The sequence below is a fragment of the Eschrichtius robustus genome, chromosome 1, assembly GCF_028021215.1.
Source record: "Eschrichtius robustus isolate mEscRob2 chromosome 1, mEscRob2.pri, whole genome shotgun sequence".
Classification (NCBI taxonomy): domain Eukaryota; kingdom Metazoa; phylum Chordata; class Mammalia; order Artiodactyla; family Eschrichtiidae; genus Eschrichtius; species Eschrichtius robustus.
Genome location: NC_090824.1, coordinates 143,006,267 through 143,023,230, shown reverse-complemented (window position 1 = coordinate 143,023,230; position 16,964 = coordinate 143,006,267). Strand labels below are relative to the sequence as shown.

The following is a 16,964-nucleotide window of genomic DNA, read 5'->3' as shown; positions in this document are numbered from 1 at the left end:
AGCAGGAGAGCCTGCCCCCTTGCATTCCCTCACGGCCTTTTAGCAGGGACCGCGGATTCATAGATGACCCAGCTTATGGGCAGACACGGTCGACCCTCAGTCAGGAGCCCCTCCAATACTGGAGTCCTTGGTGGTGTTTGCGTGCATGTCGGCAGGGGACACTGGCCTTCACTCCTAACAGTCCCCTACACCCGAGAGAGGAAACGTGCTGAACCTCAGTTTCGATAAGGATACGGTAGAGTGTTCTCACCCATTTTGTTCAGAGTGTCCAAGGAATGCATACAAGGGTGTCATCATCGATCCAAGCACATGCTGGGATGCTGCAGAACACAACCGGGCAGTGCGCCGGGCTCTGCAGGGGAGTCATGAGCCTGGGGTACCACAAAAGCCTGGAGAATCCACAGCCCTCAGGCCCCTCAACAAGACGAACAATCAAGCCACTCTTGCAGCCATTGGGCCCATCTGAGGAAAACCTAATATCTAATGGCACATCTTGGGGTGGTTGAATACATACCATCCTGAGTTATCCCCGACCATGCTCGGGAACATGGCCCCGCCTCACTTTTTCCAGTTCTTCTTAGCACCTCCAGTCATCAGAGCACACGAAGATCTTCTTGTTTTTGCCGACGGCGAGGCTTGCCCAGCAACTGCACCTGGGAAGTGGACTGGTGTCCTCAGAGGACATGATCCATAAAAACACTTACCTGGGCTTGAGCTCTGAAACTGCTTCCCAAGGACCTCTATCCCTTACCGAGAATTGACTGCATGTCTGATAGTACGACTGCAGGAAGTTAGGCACACACATTGGCCGGTGTGTGAGAGGCTGTATTTCTGTGTTCACGCGTGTGACTGTGACTGAGTACGCAGACACTCTTGTGGGTTTCTCTGTGTGCCGCTGACTACGCGTCTTGGTCTCTGTGTGTCCCTGTAGCCCTGTGAAGAGGCGTCCAACAGTAAACGCCATAGCTTATACACAACACCCTGTCTAGACCCCCAACTGAAAGGAGAAAGCCCCCTGTCAGCTTCCAGAGGCCGCATGCAAACTTTAACCCCCAGGGGCTGTTGAAATACTCCACGGACTCCCGCTCTCCCACAGCCACGCCTTCTGACCAGAGCACAAAGAATGGATGAGACCTTCCTCCCGGCCGTGGCTGTGATATCTACGTGCAACTCGAGAACCTGCCAGCTACCAGCACATCTGATGTGCACTTGGGGTCACTCCCAGCACTTTCGAAGTAGGGGAACTCCCATGGGTGACCCGACACCGACCTACAGCATTCTACTGGCAAGATGCAGCCTGAAACCACTCAATGGGCTAAAGAACATCGAACAAAGTGCAACTTCTTTCCAACTAGGCCTAATCTCTTTCCTTTGACCCGTGGGAATGCCCACCACAGGAAGCAGTGGGCTTCAGCAGCCATGACCCATGTTGGAACCCCACAGCGGAAACTAGGCCACCTTCCCGGCCATATCGCAGGCAGCTCCCATCCTGCAAGGTTCGCGGCCCTGACCCCTAAGGAACCGCTCAAACGCTCAACAGCCTCGCCCAACGTGCCCTACTCCAGCCAGCAGGCCGACGCGTCCCTACTGGAAGCCACAGACATCTTCCGAACACGGGAACACTGAACACCAGGGAAGACAGACCACAAGCCTGTCTGCTTTGAAGATGCTGATCCCACCTGATGCATCCTGGAAATTCTCCACTGCCACAGTGACACCACTGAGGAACTCAGAGTGATCAAAGGCATGGTCCCCGAGGACCACAGACAGACTTGCAACGGAAGACCTCTGCCATGTGAGGGCACTTGGAAGCCTGAAAGGGAACCGTGGCTGGCCTTTGCAGTGCACCAGGGATGGCAACAGTGCCCCCTTCTCTGCCCCGCCAACGGACTGCTCTGGATAAAGCTCTGGCTATTCGAAAGGCCTGCATGCCGCACGGGCCGGCCGCGTCATGCCCTCCGGCAGAAACACTATCGCTTTGCACATTCCCAAAAGTGGGAAAAGAGCGACCCAAGGGCTTGTTTGCATAACTCACCTACCCCCAAGAAGGCCGGCACAGATGCCTCAGCATGTCCATCTTCTCTATGTCCCGCAAGACACCCGTGGGGAGTCACTCCTCTGGAAACGGGATTGCAACTCTTCACAGGTAACCTACCTCACTGCATCCTCATGAACTGCCAAAGCCATCCCCACCATAGGCAGCTGATGCCAGGCCATCACGAACAAGACACATCCTTGGGAAGCCGAGGCCAGCGCCTGCAACTCAATGATGACAGCCCATCCCACGACATCACACAGGACCTGTCCTCATGATACCTTACCTTTCTCTCCAGGGCAGCAGCCACTACGCAGGCTTAAATGCAGCACTCGATCCTCACCCCACTCCACGATGATCCACTTAGCGCCAACAGTGTGCTGGCAGCTTCAGGGGCAGCAGCGAGGCCTAATCCATCAGCCCCCTTCCGCCATCACCAAACTCCATCCCACCCCCGCCCACTGCTCCAGCCCCACTCGGCACTCAAGAACTTCACCGCACCAAACACAACAACAGAGAGGGCCACAGGCCTGGCCTGAGGCTCCAGGCTCCAACCAGGGAAACTTGCTCATTTTGGCTTCCAAAATCAACCACCGAAGCGGCATGCACAAAGCGTGATCCTGGTCAAAACACACTTCTCCAAGCTGAAAGCTCACTGGGCCCACACCAGCACACACTCCGACTCTGAAGACTAGCAGGAGAGCCTGCCCCCTTGCATTCCCTCACGGCCTTTTAGCAGGGACCGCGGATTCATAGATGACCCAGCTTATGGGCAGACACGGTCGACCCTCAGTCAGGAGCCCCTCCAATACTGGAGTCCTTGGTGGTGTTTGCGTGCATGTCGGCAGGGGACACTGGCCTTCACTCCTAACAGTCCCCTACACCCGAGAGAGGAAACGTGCTGAACCTCAGTTTCGATAAGGATACGGTAGAGTGTTCTCACCCATGTTGTTCAGAGTTCCCAAGGAATGCATACAAGGGTGTCATCATCTATCCAAGCACATGCTGGGATGCTGCAGAACACAACCGGGCAGTGCGCCGGGCTCTGCAGGGGAGTCATGAGCCTAGGGTACCCCAAAAGCCTGGAGAATCCACAGCCCTCAGGCCACTCAACAAGACGAACAATCAAGCCACTCTTACATCCATTGGGCCCATCTGAGGAAAACCTAATATCTAGTGGCACATCCTGGGGTGGTTGAATACATACCATCCTGAGTTATCCCCGACCATGCTCGGGAACATGGCCCCGCCTCACTTTTTCCAGTTCTTCTTAGCACCTCCAGTCATCAGGGCACACGAAGATCTTCTTGTTTTTGCCGACGGCGAGGCTTGCCCAGCAACTGCACCTGGGAAGTGGACTGGTGTCCTCAAAGGACATGATCCATACAAACATTTACCTGGGCTTGAGCTCTGAAACTGCTTCCCAAGGACCTCTATCCCTTACCGAGAATTGACTGCATGTCTGATAGTACGACTGCAGGAAGTTAGGCACATACATTGGCCGGTGTGTGAGAGGCTGTATTTCTGTGTTCACGCGTGTGACTGTGACTGAGTACGCAGACGCTCTTGTGGGTTTCTCAGTGTGCCCCTGACTATGCGTCTTCGTCTCTGTGTGTCCCTGTAGCACTGTGAAGAGGCGTCCAACAGTAAACGCCATAGTTTATACACAACACCCTGTCTAGACCCACAACTGAAAGGAGAAAGCCCCCTGTCAGCTTCCAGAGACCGCATGCAAACTTTAACCCCCAGGGGCTATTGAAATACTCCACGGACTCCCGCTCTCCCACAGCCACGCCTTCTGACCACAGCACAAAGACTGGACGAGACCTGCCTCCCGGCCGTGGGTGTGACATCTACGTGCAACTCGAGAACCTGCCAGCTACCAGCACATCTGATGTGCACTTGGGGTCACTCCCAACATTTTGGAAGCAAGGGAACGCCCATGGTTGACCCGACACCGACCTACAGCGTTCTACTGGCAAGATGCAGCCTGAAACAACTCAAGGGGCTAAAGAACATCGAACAAAGTGCAACTTCTTGCCAACTAGGCCTAATCACTTTCCTTTGACCCGTGGGAATGCCCACCACAGGAAGCAGTGGGCTTCAGCAGCCATGACCCATGTTGGAAGCCCACAGAGGAAACTAGGCCACCTTCCCGGCCATGTCTCAGGCAGATCCCATCCTGCAAGGTTCGCGGCCCTGACCCCTAAGGAACCGCTCAAACGCACAACAGCCTCGTCCAACCTGCCCTACTCCAGCCAGCAGGCCGACGCGTCCCTACTGGAAGACACAGACATCTTCCGAACACGGGAACACTGAGCACCAGGGAAGACAGACCGCAGGCCTGTCTGCTTTGAAGATGCTGATCCCACCTGATGCATCCTGGAAATTCTCCACTGCCACAGTGACACCACTGAGGAACTCAGAGTGATCAAAGGCATGGTCCCCGAGGACCACAGAAAGACTTGCAACGGAAGACCTCTGCCATGTGAGGGCACTTGGAAGCCTGAAAGGGAAGAGTGGCTGGCTTTGGCAGCGAACCAAGGATGGCAACACTGCCCCCTTCTCTGCCCCGCCAACGGACTACTCTGGATAAAGCTCTGGCTATTCGAACGGCCTGCATGCCATACGGGCCGGCCGCGTCATGCCCTCCGGCAGAAACACTATCGCTTTGCACATTCCCAAAAGTGGGAAAGAGCGACCCAAGGACTTGTTTGCATAACTCACCTACCCCCAAGAAGGCCGGCACAGATGCCTCAGCATGTCCATCTTCTCTATGTCCCGCAAGACACCCGTGGGGAGTCACTCCTCTGGAAACGGGATTGCAACTCTTCACAGGTAACCTACCTCACTGCATCCTCATGAACTGCCAAAGACATCCCCACCATAGGCAGCTGATGCCAGGCCATCACGAACAAGACACATCCTTGGGAAGCCGAGGCCAGCGCCTGCAACCCAATGATGACAGCCCATCCCACGACATCACACAGGACCTGTCCTCATGATACCTTACCTTTCTCTCCAGGGCAGCAGCCACTACGCAGGCTTAAATGCAGCACTCGATCCTCACCCCACTCCACGATGATCCACTTAGCGCCAACAGTGTGCTGGCAGCTTCAGGGGCAGCAGCGAGGCCTAATCCAGCAGCCCCCTTCCACCATCACCAAACTCCATCCCACCCCCGCCCACTGCTCCAGCCCCACCGGGCATTCAAGAACCTCACCGCACCAAACACGACAACAGAGAGGGCCACAGGCCTGGCCTGAGGCTCCAGGCTCCAACCAGGGAACCTTGCTCATTTTGGCTTCCAAAATCAACCACCGAAGCGGCATGCACAAAGCGTGATCCTGGTCAAAACACACTTCTCCAAGCTGAAAGCTCACTGGGCACACACCAGCACACACTCCGACTCTGAACACTAGCAGGAGAGCCTGCCCCCTTGCATTCCCTCACGGCCTTTTAGCAGGGACCGCGGATTCATAGATGACCCAGCTTATGGGCAGACACGGTCGACCCTCAGTCAGGAGCCCCTCCAATACTGGAGTCCTTGGTGGTGTTTGCGTGCATGTCGGCAGGGGACACTGGCCTTCACTCCTAACAGTCCCCTACACCCGAGAGAGGAAACGTGCTGAACCTCAGTTTCGATAAGGATACGGTAGAGTGTTCTCACCCATGTTGTTCAGAGTTTCCAAGGAATGCATACAAGGGTGTCATCATCTATCCAAGCACATGCTGGGATGCTGCAGAACACAACCGGGCAGTGCGCCGGGCTCTGCAGGGGAGTCATGAGCCTAGGGTACCCCAAAAGCCTGGAGAATCCACAGCCCTCAGGCCACTCAACAAGACGAACAATCAAGCCACTCTTACATCCATTGGGCCCATCTGAGGAAAACCTAATATCTAGTGGCACATCCTGGGGTGGTTGAATACCTACCATCCTGAGTTATCCCCGACCATGCTCGGGAACATGGCCCCGCCTCACTTTTTCCAGTTCTTCTTAGCACCTCCAGTCATCAGGGCACACGAAGATCTTCTTGTTTTTGCCGACGGCGAGGCTTGCCCAGCAACTGCACCTGGGAAGTGGACTGGTGTCCTCAAAGGACGTGATCCATACAAACATTTACCTGGGCTTGAGCTCTGAAACTGCTTCCCAAGGACCTCTATCCCTTACCGAGAATTGACTGCATGTCTGATAGTACGACTGCAGGAAGTTAGGCACATACATTGGCCGGTGTGTGAGAGGCTGTATTTCTGTGTTCACGCGTGTGACTGTGACTGAGTACGCAGACGCTCTTGTGGGTTTCTCAGTGTGCCCCTGACTATGCTTCTTGGTCTCTGTGTGTCCCTGTAGCACTGTGAAGAGGCGTCCAACAGTAAACGCCATAGTTTATACACAACACCCTGTCTAGACCCACAACTGAAAGGAGAAAGCCCCCTGTCAGCTTCCAGAGACCGCATGCAAACTTTAACCCCCAGGGGCTATTGAAATACTCCACGGACTCCCGCTCTCCCACAGCCACGCCTTCTGACCACAGCACAAAGACTGGACGAGACCTGCCTCCCGGCCGTGGGTGTGACATCTACGTGCAACTCGAGAACCTGCCAGCTACCAGCACATCTGATGTGCACTTGGGGTCACTCCCAACATTTTGGAAGCAAGGGAACGCCCATGGTTGACCCGACACCGACCTACAGCGTTCTACGGGCAAGATGCAGCCTGAAACAACTCAAGGGGCTAAAGAACATCGAACAAAGTGCAACTTCTTGCCAACTAGGCCTAATCACTTTCCTTTGACCCGTGGGAATGCCCACCACAGGAAGCAGTGGGCTTCAGCAGCCATGACCCATGTTGGAACCCCACAGAGGAAACTAGGCCACCTTCCCGGCCATGTCTCAGGCAGATCCCATCCTGCAAGTTTCGCGGCCCTGACCCCTAAGGAACCGCTCAAACGCACAACAGCCTCGTCCAACCTGCCCTACTCCAGCCAGCAGGCCGACGCGTCCCTACTGGAAGACACAGACATCTTCCGAACACGGGAACACTGAGCACCAGGGAAGACAGACCGCAGGCCTGTCTGCTTTGAAGATGCTGATCCCACCTGATGCATCCTGGAAATTCTCCACTGCCACAGTGACACCACTGAGGAACTCAGAGTGATCAAAGGCATGGTCCCCGAGGACCACAGAAATACTTGCAACGGAAGACCTCTGCCATGTGAGGGCACTTGGAAGCCTGAAAGGGAAGAGTGGCTGGCTTTGGCAGCGAACCAAGGATGGCAACACTGCCCCCTTCTCTGCCCCTCCAACGGACTACTCTGGATAAAGCTCTGGCTATTCGAACGGCCTGCATGCCATACGGGCCGGCCGCGTCATGCCCTCCGGCAGAAACACTATCGCTTTGCACATTCCCAAAAGTGGGAAAGAGCGACCCAAGGGCTTGTTTGCATAACTCACCTACCGCCAAGAAGGCCGGCACAGATGCCTCAGCATGTCCATCTTCTCTATGTCCCGCAAGACACCCGTGGGGAGTCACTCCTCTGGAAACGGGATTGCAACTCTTCACAGGTAACCTACCTCACTGCATCCTCATGAACTGCCAAAGCCATCCCCACCATAGGCAGCTGATGCCAGGCCATCACGAACAAGACACATCCTTGGGAAGCCGAGGCCAGCGCCTGCAACCCAATGATGACAGCCCATCCCACGACATCACACAGGACCTGTCCTCATGATACCTTACCTTTCTCTCCAGGGCAGCAGCCACTACGCAGGCTTAAATGCAGCACTCGATCCTCACCCCACTCCACGATGATCCACTTAGCGCCAACAGTGTGCTGGCAGCTTCAGGGGCAGCAGCGAGGCCTAATCCATCAGCCCCCTTCCACCATCACCAAACTCCATCCCACCCCCGCCCACTGCTCCAGCCCCACCGGGCACTCAAGAACCTCACCGCACCAAACACGACAACAGAGAGGGCCACAGGCCTGGCCTGAGGCTCCAGGCTCCAACCAGGGAACCTTGCTCATTTTGGCTTCCAAAATCAACCACCGAAGCGGCATGCACAAAGCGTGATCCTGGTCAAAACACACTTCTCCAAGCTGAAAGCTCACTGGGCACACACCAGCACACACTCCGACTCTGAAGACTAGCAGGAGAGCCTGCCCCCTTGCATTCCCTCACGGCCTTTTAGCAGGGACCGCGGATTCATAGATGACCCAGCTTATGGGCAGACACGGTCGACCCTCAGTCAGGAGCCCCTCCAATACTGGAGTCCTTGGTGGTGTTTGCGTGCATGTCGGCAGGGGACACTGGCCTTCACTCCTAACAGTCCCCTACACCCGAGAGAGGAAACGTGCTGAACATCAGTTTCGATAAGGATACGGTAGAGTGTTCTCACCCATTTTGTTCAGAGTGTCCAAGGAATGCATACAAGGGTGTCATCATCGATCCAAGCACATGCTGGGATGCTGCAGAACACAACCGGGCAGTGCGCCGGGCTCTGCAGGGGAGTAATGAGCCTGGGGTACCACAAAAGCCTGGAGAATCCACAGCCCTCAGGCCCCTCAACAAGACGAACAATCAAGCCACTCTTGCAGCCATTGGGCCCATCTGAGGAAAACCTAATATCTAGTGGCACATCCTGGGGTGGTTGAATACATACCATCCTGAGTTATCCCCGACCATGCTCGGGAACATGGCCCCGCCTCACTTTTTCCAGTTCTTCTTAGCACCTCCAGTCATCAGGGCACACGAAGATCTTCTTGTTTTTGCCGACGGCGAGGCTTGCCCAGCAACTGCACCTGGGAAGTGGACTGGTGTCCTCAGAGGACATGATCCATAAAAACACTTACCTGGGCTTGAGCTCTGAAACTGCTTCCCAAGGACCTCTATCCCTTACCGAGAATTGACTGCATGTCTGATAGTACGACTGCAGGAAGTTTGGCACATACATTGGCCGGTGTGTGAGAGGCTGTATTTCTGTGTTCACGCGTGTGACTGTGACTGAGTACGCAGACACTCTTGTGGGTTTCTCTGTGTGCCGCTGACTACGCGTCTTGGTCTCTGTGTGTCCCTGTAGCCCTGTGAAGAGGCGTCCAACAGTAAACGCCATAGCTTATACACAACACCCTGTCTAGACCCCCAACTGAAAGGAGAAAGCCCCCTGTCAGCTTCCAGAGGCCGCATGCAAACTTTAACCCCCAGGGGCTGTTGAAATACTCCACGGACTCCCGCTCTCCCACAGCCACGCCTTCTGACCAGAGCACAAAGACTGGACGAGACCTGCCTCCCGACGTAGGTGTGACATCTACGTGCAACTCGAGAACCTGCCAGCTACCAGCACATCTGATGTGCACTTGGGGTCACTCCCAGCACTTTCGGAAGCAGGGGAACTCCCATGGGTGACCCGACACCGACCTACAGCATTCTACTGGCAAGATGCAGCCTGAAACCACTCAATGGGCTAAAGAACATCGAACAAAGTGCAACTTCTTTCCAACTAGGCCTAATCTCTTTCCTTTGACCCGTGGGAATGCCCACCACAGGAAGCAGTGGGCTTTAGCAGCCATGACCCATGTTGGAACCCCACAGCGGAAACTAGGCCACCTTCCCGGCCATATCTCAGGCAGCTCCCATCCTGCAAGGTTCGCGGCCCTGACCCCTAAGGAACCGCTCAAACGCTCAACAGCCTCGCCCAACGTGCCCTACTCCAGCCAGCAGGCCGACGCGTCCCTACTGGAAGCCACAGACATCTTCCGAACACGGGAACACTGAACACCAGGGAAGACAGACCACAAGCCTGTCTGCTTTGAAGATGCTGATCCCACCTGATGCATCCTGGAAATTCTCCACTGCCACAGTGACACCACTGAGGAACTCAGAGTGATCAAAGGCATGGTCCCCGAGGACCACAGACAGACTTGCAACGGAAGACCTCTGCCATGTGAGGGCACTTGGAAGCCTGAAAGGGAACCGTGGCTGGCCTTTGCAGTGCACCAGGGATGGCAACAGTGCCCCCTTCTCTGCCCCGCCAACGGACTGCTCTGGATAAAGCTCTGGCTATTCGAAAGGCCTGCATGCCGCACGGGCCGGCCGCGTCATGCCCTCCGGCAGAAACACTATCGCTTTGCACATTCCCAAAAGTGGGAAAAGAGCGACCCAAGGGCTTGTTTGCATAACTCACCTACCCCCACGAAGGCCGGCACAGATGCCTCAGCATGTCCATCTTCTCTATGTCCCGCAAGACACCCGTGGGGAGTCACTCCTCTGGAAACGGGATTGCAACTCTTCACAGGTAACCTACCTCACTGCATCCTCATGAACTGCCAAAGCCATCCCCACCATAGGCAGCTGATGCCAGGCCATCACGAACAAGACACATCCTTGGGAAGCCGAGGCCAGCGCCTGCAACCCAATGATGACAGCCCATCCCACGACATCACACAGGACCTGTCCTCATGATACCTTACCTTTCTCTCCAGGGCAGCAGCCACTACGCAGGCTTAAATGCAGCACTCGATCCTCACCCCACTCCACGATGATCCACTTAGCGCCAACAGTGTGCTGGCAGCTTCAGGGGCAGCAGCGAGGCCTAATCCATCAGCCCCCTTCCGCCATCACCAAACTCCATCCCACCCCCGCCCACTGCTCCAGCCCCACTCGGCACTCAAGAACTTCACCGCACCAAACATAACAACAGAGAGGGCCACAGGCCTGGCCTGAGGCTCCAGGCTCCAACCAGGGAAACTTGCTCATTTTGGCTTCCAAAATCAACCACCGAAGCGGCATGCACAAAGCGTGATCCTGGTCAAAACACACTTCTCCAAGCTGAAAGCTCACTGGGCACACACCAGCACACACTCCGACTCTGAAGACTAGCAGGAGAGCCTGCCCCCTTGCATTCCCTCACGGCCTTTTAGCAGGGACCGCGGATTCATAGATGACCCAGCTTATGGGCAGACACGGTCGACCCTCAGTCAGGAGCCCCTCCAATACTGGAGTCCTTGGTGGTGTTTGCGTGCATGTCGGCAGGGGACACTGGCCTTCACTCCTAACAGTCCCCTACACCCGAGAGAGGAAACGTGCTGAACATCAGTTTCGATAAGGATACGGTAGAGTGTTCTCACCCATTTTGTTCAGAGTGTCCAAGGAATGCATACAAGGGTGTCATCATCGATCCAAGCACATGCTGGGATGCTGCAGAACACAACCGGGCAGTGCGCCGGGCTCTGCAGGGGAGTAATGAGCCTGGGGTACCACAAAAGCCTGGAGAATCCACAGCCCTCAGGCCCCTCAACAAGACGAACAATCAAGCCACTCTTGCAGCCATTGGGCCCATCTGAGGAAAACCTAATATCTAGTGGCACATCCTGGGGTGGTTGAATACATACCATCCTGAGTTATCCCCGACCATGCTCGGGAACATGGCCCCGCCTCACTTTTTCCAGTTCTTCTTAGCACCTCCAGTCATCAGGGCACACGAAGATCTTCTTGTTTTTGCCGACGGCGAGGCTTGCCCAGCAACTGCACCTGGGAAGTGGACTGGTGTCCTCAGAGGACATGATCCATAAAAACACTTACCTGGGCTTGAGCTCTGAAACTGCTTCCCAAGGACCTCTATCCCTTACCGAGAATTGACTGCATGTCTGATAGTACGACTGCAGGAAGTTTGGCACATACATTGGCCGGTGTGTGAGAGGCTGTATTTCTGTGTTCACGCGTGTGACTGTGACTGAGTACGCAGACACTCTTGTGGGTTTCTCTGTGTGCCGCTGACTACGCGTCTTGGTCTCTGTGTGTCCCTGTAGCCCTGTGAAGAGGCGTCCAACAGTAAACGCCATAGCTTATACACAACACCCTGTCTAGACCCCCAACTGAAAGGAGAAAGCCCCCTGTCAGCTTCCAGAGGCCGCATGCAAACTTTAACCCCCAGGGGCTGTTGAAATACTCCACGGACTCCCGCTCTCCCACAGCCACGCCTTCTGACCAGAGCACAAAGACTGGACGAGACCTGCCTCCCGACGTAGGTGTGACATCTACGTGCAACTCGAGAACCTGCCAGCTACCAGCACATCTGATGTGCACTTGGGGTCACTCCCAGCACTTTCGGAAGCAGGGGAACTCCCATGGGTGACCCGACACCGACCTACAGCATTCTACTGGCAAGATGCAGCCTGAAACCACTCAATGGGCTAAAGAACATCGAACAAAGTGCAACTTCTTTCCAACTAGGCCTAATCTCTTTCCTTTGACCCGTGGGAATGCCCACCACAGGAAGCAGTGGGCTTTAGCAGCCATGACCCATGTTGGAACCCCACAGCGGAAACTAGGCCACCTTCCCGGCCATATCTCAGGCAGCTCCCATCCTGCAAGGTTCGCGGCCCTGACCCCTAAGGAACCGCTCAAACGCTCAACAGCCTCGCCCAACGTGCCCTACTCCAGCCAGCAGGCCGACGCGTCCCTACTGGAAGCCACAGACATCTTCCGAACACGGGAACACTGAACACCAGGGAAGACAGACCACAAGCCTGTCTGCTTTGAAGATGCTGATCCCACCTGATGCATCCTGGAAATTCTCCACTGCCACAGTGACACCACTGAGGAACTCAGAGTGATCAAAGGCATGGTCCCCGAGGACCACAGACAGACTTGCAACGGAAGACCTCTGCCATGTGAGGGCACTTGGAAGCCTGAAAGGGAACCGTGGCTGGCCTTTGCAGTGCACCAGGGATGGCAACAGTGCCTCCTTCTCTGCCCCGCCAACGGACTGCTCTGGATAAAGCTCTGGCTATTCGAAAGGCCTGCATGCCGCACGGGCCGGCCGCGTCATGCCCTCCGGCAGAAACACTATCGCTTTGCACATTCCCAAAAGTGGGAAAAGAGCGACCCAAGGGCTTGTTTGCATAACTCACCTACCCCCACGAAGGCCGGCACAGATGCCTCAGCATGTCCATCTTCTCTATGTCCCGCAAGACACCCGTGGGGAGTCACTCCTCTGGAAACGGGATTGCAACTCTTCACAGGTAACCTACCTCACTGCATCCTCATGAACTGCCAAAGCCATCCCCACCATAGGCAGCTGATGCCAGGCCATCACGAACAAGACACATCCTTGGGAAGCCGAGGCCAGCGCCTGCAACCCAATGATGACAGCCCATCCCACGACATCACACAGGACCTGTCCTCATGATACCTTACCTTTCTCTCCAGGGCAGCAGCCACTACGCAGGCTTAAATGCAGCACTCGATCCTCACCCCACTCCACGATGATCCACTTAGCGCCAACAGTGTGCTGGCAGCTTCAGGGGCAGCAGCGAGGCCTAATCCATCAGCCCCCTTCCGCCATCACCAAACTCCATCCCACCCCCGCCCACTGCTCCAGCCCCACTCGGCACTCAAGAACTTCACCGCACCAAACATAACAACAGAGAGGGCCACAGGCCTGGCCTGAGGCTCCAGGCTCCAACCAGGGAAACTTGCTCATTTTGGCTTCCAAAATCAACCACCGAAGCGGCATGCACAAAGCGTGATCCTGGTCAAAACACACTTCTCCAAGCTGAAAGCTCACTGGGCCCACACCAGCACACACTCCGACTCTGAACACTAGCAGGAGAGCCTGCCCCCTTGCATTCCCTCACGGCCTTTTAGCAGGGACCGCGGATTCATAGATGACCCAGCTTATGGGCAGACACGGTCGACCCTCAGTCAGGAGCCCCTCCAATACTGGAGTCCTTGGTGGTGTTTGCGTGCATGTCGGCAGGGGACACTGGCCTTCACTCCTAACAGTCCCCTACACCCGAGAGAGGAAACGTGCTGAACCTCAGTTTCGATAAGGATACGGTAGAGTGTTCTCACCCATGTTGTTCAGAGTTCCCAAGGAATGCATACAAGGGTGTCATCATCTATCCAAGCACATGCTGGGATGCTGCAGAACACAACCGGGCAGTGCGCCGGGCTCTGCAGGGGAGTCATGAGCCTAGGGTACCCCAAAAGCCTGGAGAATCCACAGCCCTCAGGCCACTCAACAAGACGAACAATCAAGCCACTCTTACATCCATTGGGCCCATCTGAGGAAAACCTAATATCTAGTGGCACATCCTGGGGTGGTTGAATACATACCATCCTGAGTTATCCCCGACCATGCTCGGGAACATGGCCCCGCCTCACTTTTTCCAGTTCTTCTTAGCACCTCCAGTCATCAGGGCACACGAAGATCTTCTTGTTTTTGCCGACGGCGAGGCTTGCCCAGCAACTGCACCTGGGAAGTGGACTGGTGTCCTCAAAGGACATGATCCATACAAACATTTACCTGGGCTTGAGCTCTGAAACTGCTTCCCAAGGACCTCTATCCCTTACTGAGAATTGACTGCATGTCTGATAGTACGACTGCAGGAAGTTAGGCACATACATTGGCCGGTGTGTGAGAGGCTGTATTTCTGTGTTCACGCGTGTGACTGTGACTGCGCACGCAGACGCTCTTGTGGGTTTCTCTGTGTGCCGCTGAATACGCGTCTTGGTCTCTGTGTGTCCCTGTAGCCCTCTGAAGAGGCGTCCAACAGTAAACGCCATAGTTTATACACAACACCCTGTCTAGACCCACAACTGAAAGGAGAAAGCCCCCTGTCAGCTTCCAGAGACCGCATGCAAACTTTAACCCCCAGGGGCTATTGAAATACTCCACGGACTCCCGCTCTCCCACAGCCACGCCTTCTGACCACAGCACAAAGACTGGACGAGACCTGCCTCCCGGCCGTGGGTGTGACATCTACGTGCAACTCGAGAACCTGCCAGCTACCAGCACATCTGATGTGCACTTGGGGTCACTCCCAGCACTTTCGGAAGCAGGGGAACTCCCATGGGTGACCCGACACCGACCTACAGCATTCTACTGGCAAGATGCAGCCTGAAACCACTCAATGGGCTAAAGAACATCGAACAAAGTGCAACTTCTTTCCAACTAGGCCTAATCTCTTTCCTTTGACCCGTGGGAATGCCCACCACAGGAAGCAGTGGGCTTTAGCAGCCATGACCCATGTTGGAACCCCACAGCGGAAACTAGGCCACCTTCCCGGCCATATCTCAGGCAGCTCCCATCCTGCAAGGTTCGCGGCCCTGACCCCTAAGGAACCGCTCAAACGCTCAACAGCCTCGCCCAACGTGCCCTACTCCAGCCAGCAGGCCGACGCGTCCCTACTGGAAGCCACAGACATCTTCCGAACACGGGAACACTGAACACCAGGGAAGACAGACCACAAGCCTGTCTGCTTTGAAGATGCTGATCCCACCTGATGCATCCTGGAAATTCTCCACTGCCACAGTGACACCACTGAGGAACTCAGAGTGATCAAAGGCATGGTCCCCGAGGACCACAGACAGACTTGCAACGGAAGACCTCTGCCATGTGAGGGCACTTGGAAGCCTGAAAGGGAACCGTGGCTGGCCTTTGCAGTGCACCAGGGATGGCAACAGTGCCCCCTTCTCTGCCCCGCCAACGGACTGCTCTGGATAAAGCTCTGGCTATTCGAAAGGCCTGCATGCCGCACGGGCCGGCCGCGTCATGCCCTCCGGCAGAAACACTATCGCTTTGCACATTCCCAAAAGTGGGAAAAGAGCGACCCAAGGGCTTGTTTGCATAACTCACCTACCCCCACGAAGGCCGGCACAGATGCCTCAGCATGTCCATCTTCTCTATGTCCCGCAAGACACCCGTGGGGAGTCACTCCTCTGGAAACGGGATTGCAACTCTTCACAGGTAACCTACCTCACTGCATCCTCATGAACTGCCAAAGCCATCCCCACCATAGGCAGCTGATGCCAGGCCATCACGAACAAGACACATCCTTGGGAAGCCGAGGCCAGCGCCTGCAACCCAATGATGACAGCCCATCCCACGACATCACACAGGACCTGTCCTCATGATACCTTACCTTTCTCTCCAGGGCAGCAGCCACTACGCAGGCTTAAATGCAGCACTCGATCCTCACCCCACTCCACGATGATCCACTTAGCGCCAACAGTGTGCTGGCAGCTTCAGGGGCAGCAGCGAGGCCTAATCCATCAGCCCCCTTCCGCCATCACCAAACTCCATCCCACCCCCGCCCACTGCTCCAGCCCCACTCGGCACTCAAGAACTTCACCGCACCAAACATAACAACAGAGAGGGCCACAGGCCTGGCCTGAGGCTCCAGGCTCCAACCAGGGAAACTTGCTCATTTTGGCTTCCAAAATCAACCACCAAAGCGGCATGCACAAAGCGTGATCCTGGTCAAAACACACTTCTCCAAGCTGAAAGCTCACTGGGCCCACACCAGCACACACTCCGACTCTGAACACTAGCAGGAGAGCCTGCCCCCTTGCATTCCCTCACGGCCTTTTAGCAGGGACCGCGGATTCATAGATGACCCAGCTTATGGGCAGACACGGTCGACCCTCAGTCAGGAGCCCCTCCAATACTGGAGTCCTTGGTGGTGTTTGCGTGCATGTCGGCAGGGGACACTGGCCTTCACTCCTAACAGTCCCCTACACCCGAGAGAGGAAACGTGCTGAACCTCAGTTTCGATAAGGATACGGTAGAGTGTTCTCACCCATGTTGTTCAGAGTTCCCAAGGAATGCATACAAGGGTGTCATCATCTATCCAAGCACATGCTGGGATGCTGCAGAACACAACCGGGCAGTGCGCCGGGCTCTGCAGGGGAGTCATGAGCCTAGGGTACCCCAAAAGCCTGGAGAATCCACAGCCCTCAGGCCACTCAACAAGACGAACAATCAAGCCACTCTTACATCCATTGGGCCCATCTGAGGAAAACCTAATATCTAGTGGCACATCCTGGGGTGGTTGAATACATACCATCCTGAGTTATCCCCGACCATGCTCGGGAACATGGCCCCGCCTCACTTTTTCCAGTTCTTCTTAGCACCTCCAGTCATCAG

General features: G+C 55.5%; 7 non-coding genes across 7 annotated transcripts; all 7 read right to left on the bottom strand.

The window, feature by feature from the left end:
* Positions 1–210: 210 nt before the first annotated feature.
* Positions 211–303, bottom strand: LOC137777542 (small nucleolar RNA SNORD116). Its single transcript, XR_011076552.1, has one exon. It is a non-coding gene; the product is annotated as a small nucleolar RNA SNORD116 (small nucleolar RNA).
* A 2,635-nt stretch (positions 304–2,938) lies between these two features.
* On the bottom strand, positions 2,939–3,031 carry LOC137751240 (small nucleolar RNA SNORD116). The gene has a single exon (XR_011070729.1). It is a non-coding gene; the product is annotated as a small nucleolar RNA SNORD116 (small nucleolar RNA).
* A 2,634-nt stretch (positions 3,032–5,665) lies between these two features.
* On the bottom strand, positions 5,666–5,758 carry LOC137750698 (small nucleolar RNA SNORD116). Its single transcript, XR_011070538.1, has one exon. It is a non-coding gene; the product is annotated as a small nucleolar RNA SNORD116 (small nucleolar RNA).
* Positions 5,759–8,392: 2,634 nt separating this feature from the next.
* On the bottom strand, positions 8,393–8,485 carry LOC137750967 (small nucleolar RNA SNORD116). Its single transcript, XR_011070663.1, has one exon. It is a non-coding gene; the product is annotated as a small nucleolar RNA SNORD116 (small nucleolar RNA).
* A 2,635-nt stretch (positions 8,486–11,120) lies between these two features.
* LOC137750961 (small nucleolar RNA SNORD116) lies at positions 11,121–11,213 on the bottom strand. The gene has a single exon (XR_011070660.1). It is a non-coding gene; the product is annotated as a small nucleolar RNA SNORD116 (small nucleolar RNA).
* Positions 11,214–13,848: 2,635 nt separating this feature from the next.
* Positions 13,849–13,941, bottom strand: LOC137751236 (small nucleolar RNA SNORD116). Its single transcript, XR_011070728.1, has one exon. It is a non-coding gene; the product is annotated as a small nucleolar RNA SNORD116 (small nucleolar RNA).
* Positions 13,942–16,577: 2,636 nt separating this feature from the next.
* Positions 16,578–16,670, bottom strand: LOC137751229 (small nucleolar RNA SNORD116). The gene has a single exon (XR_011070727.1). It is a non-coding gene; the product is annotated as a small nucleolar RNA SNORD116 (small nucleolar RNA).
* Positions 16,671–16,964: the final 294 nt, after the last annotated feature.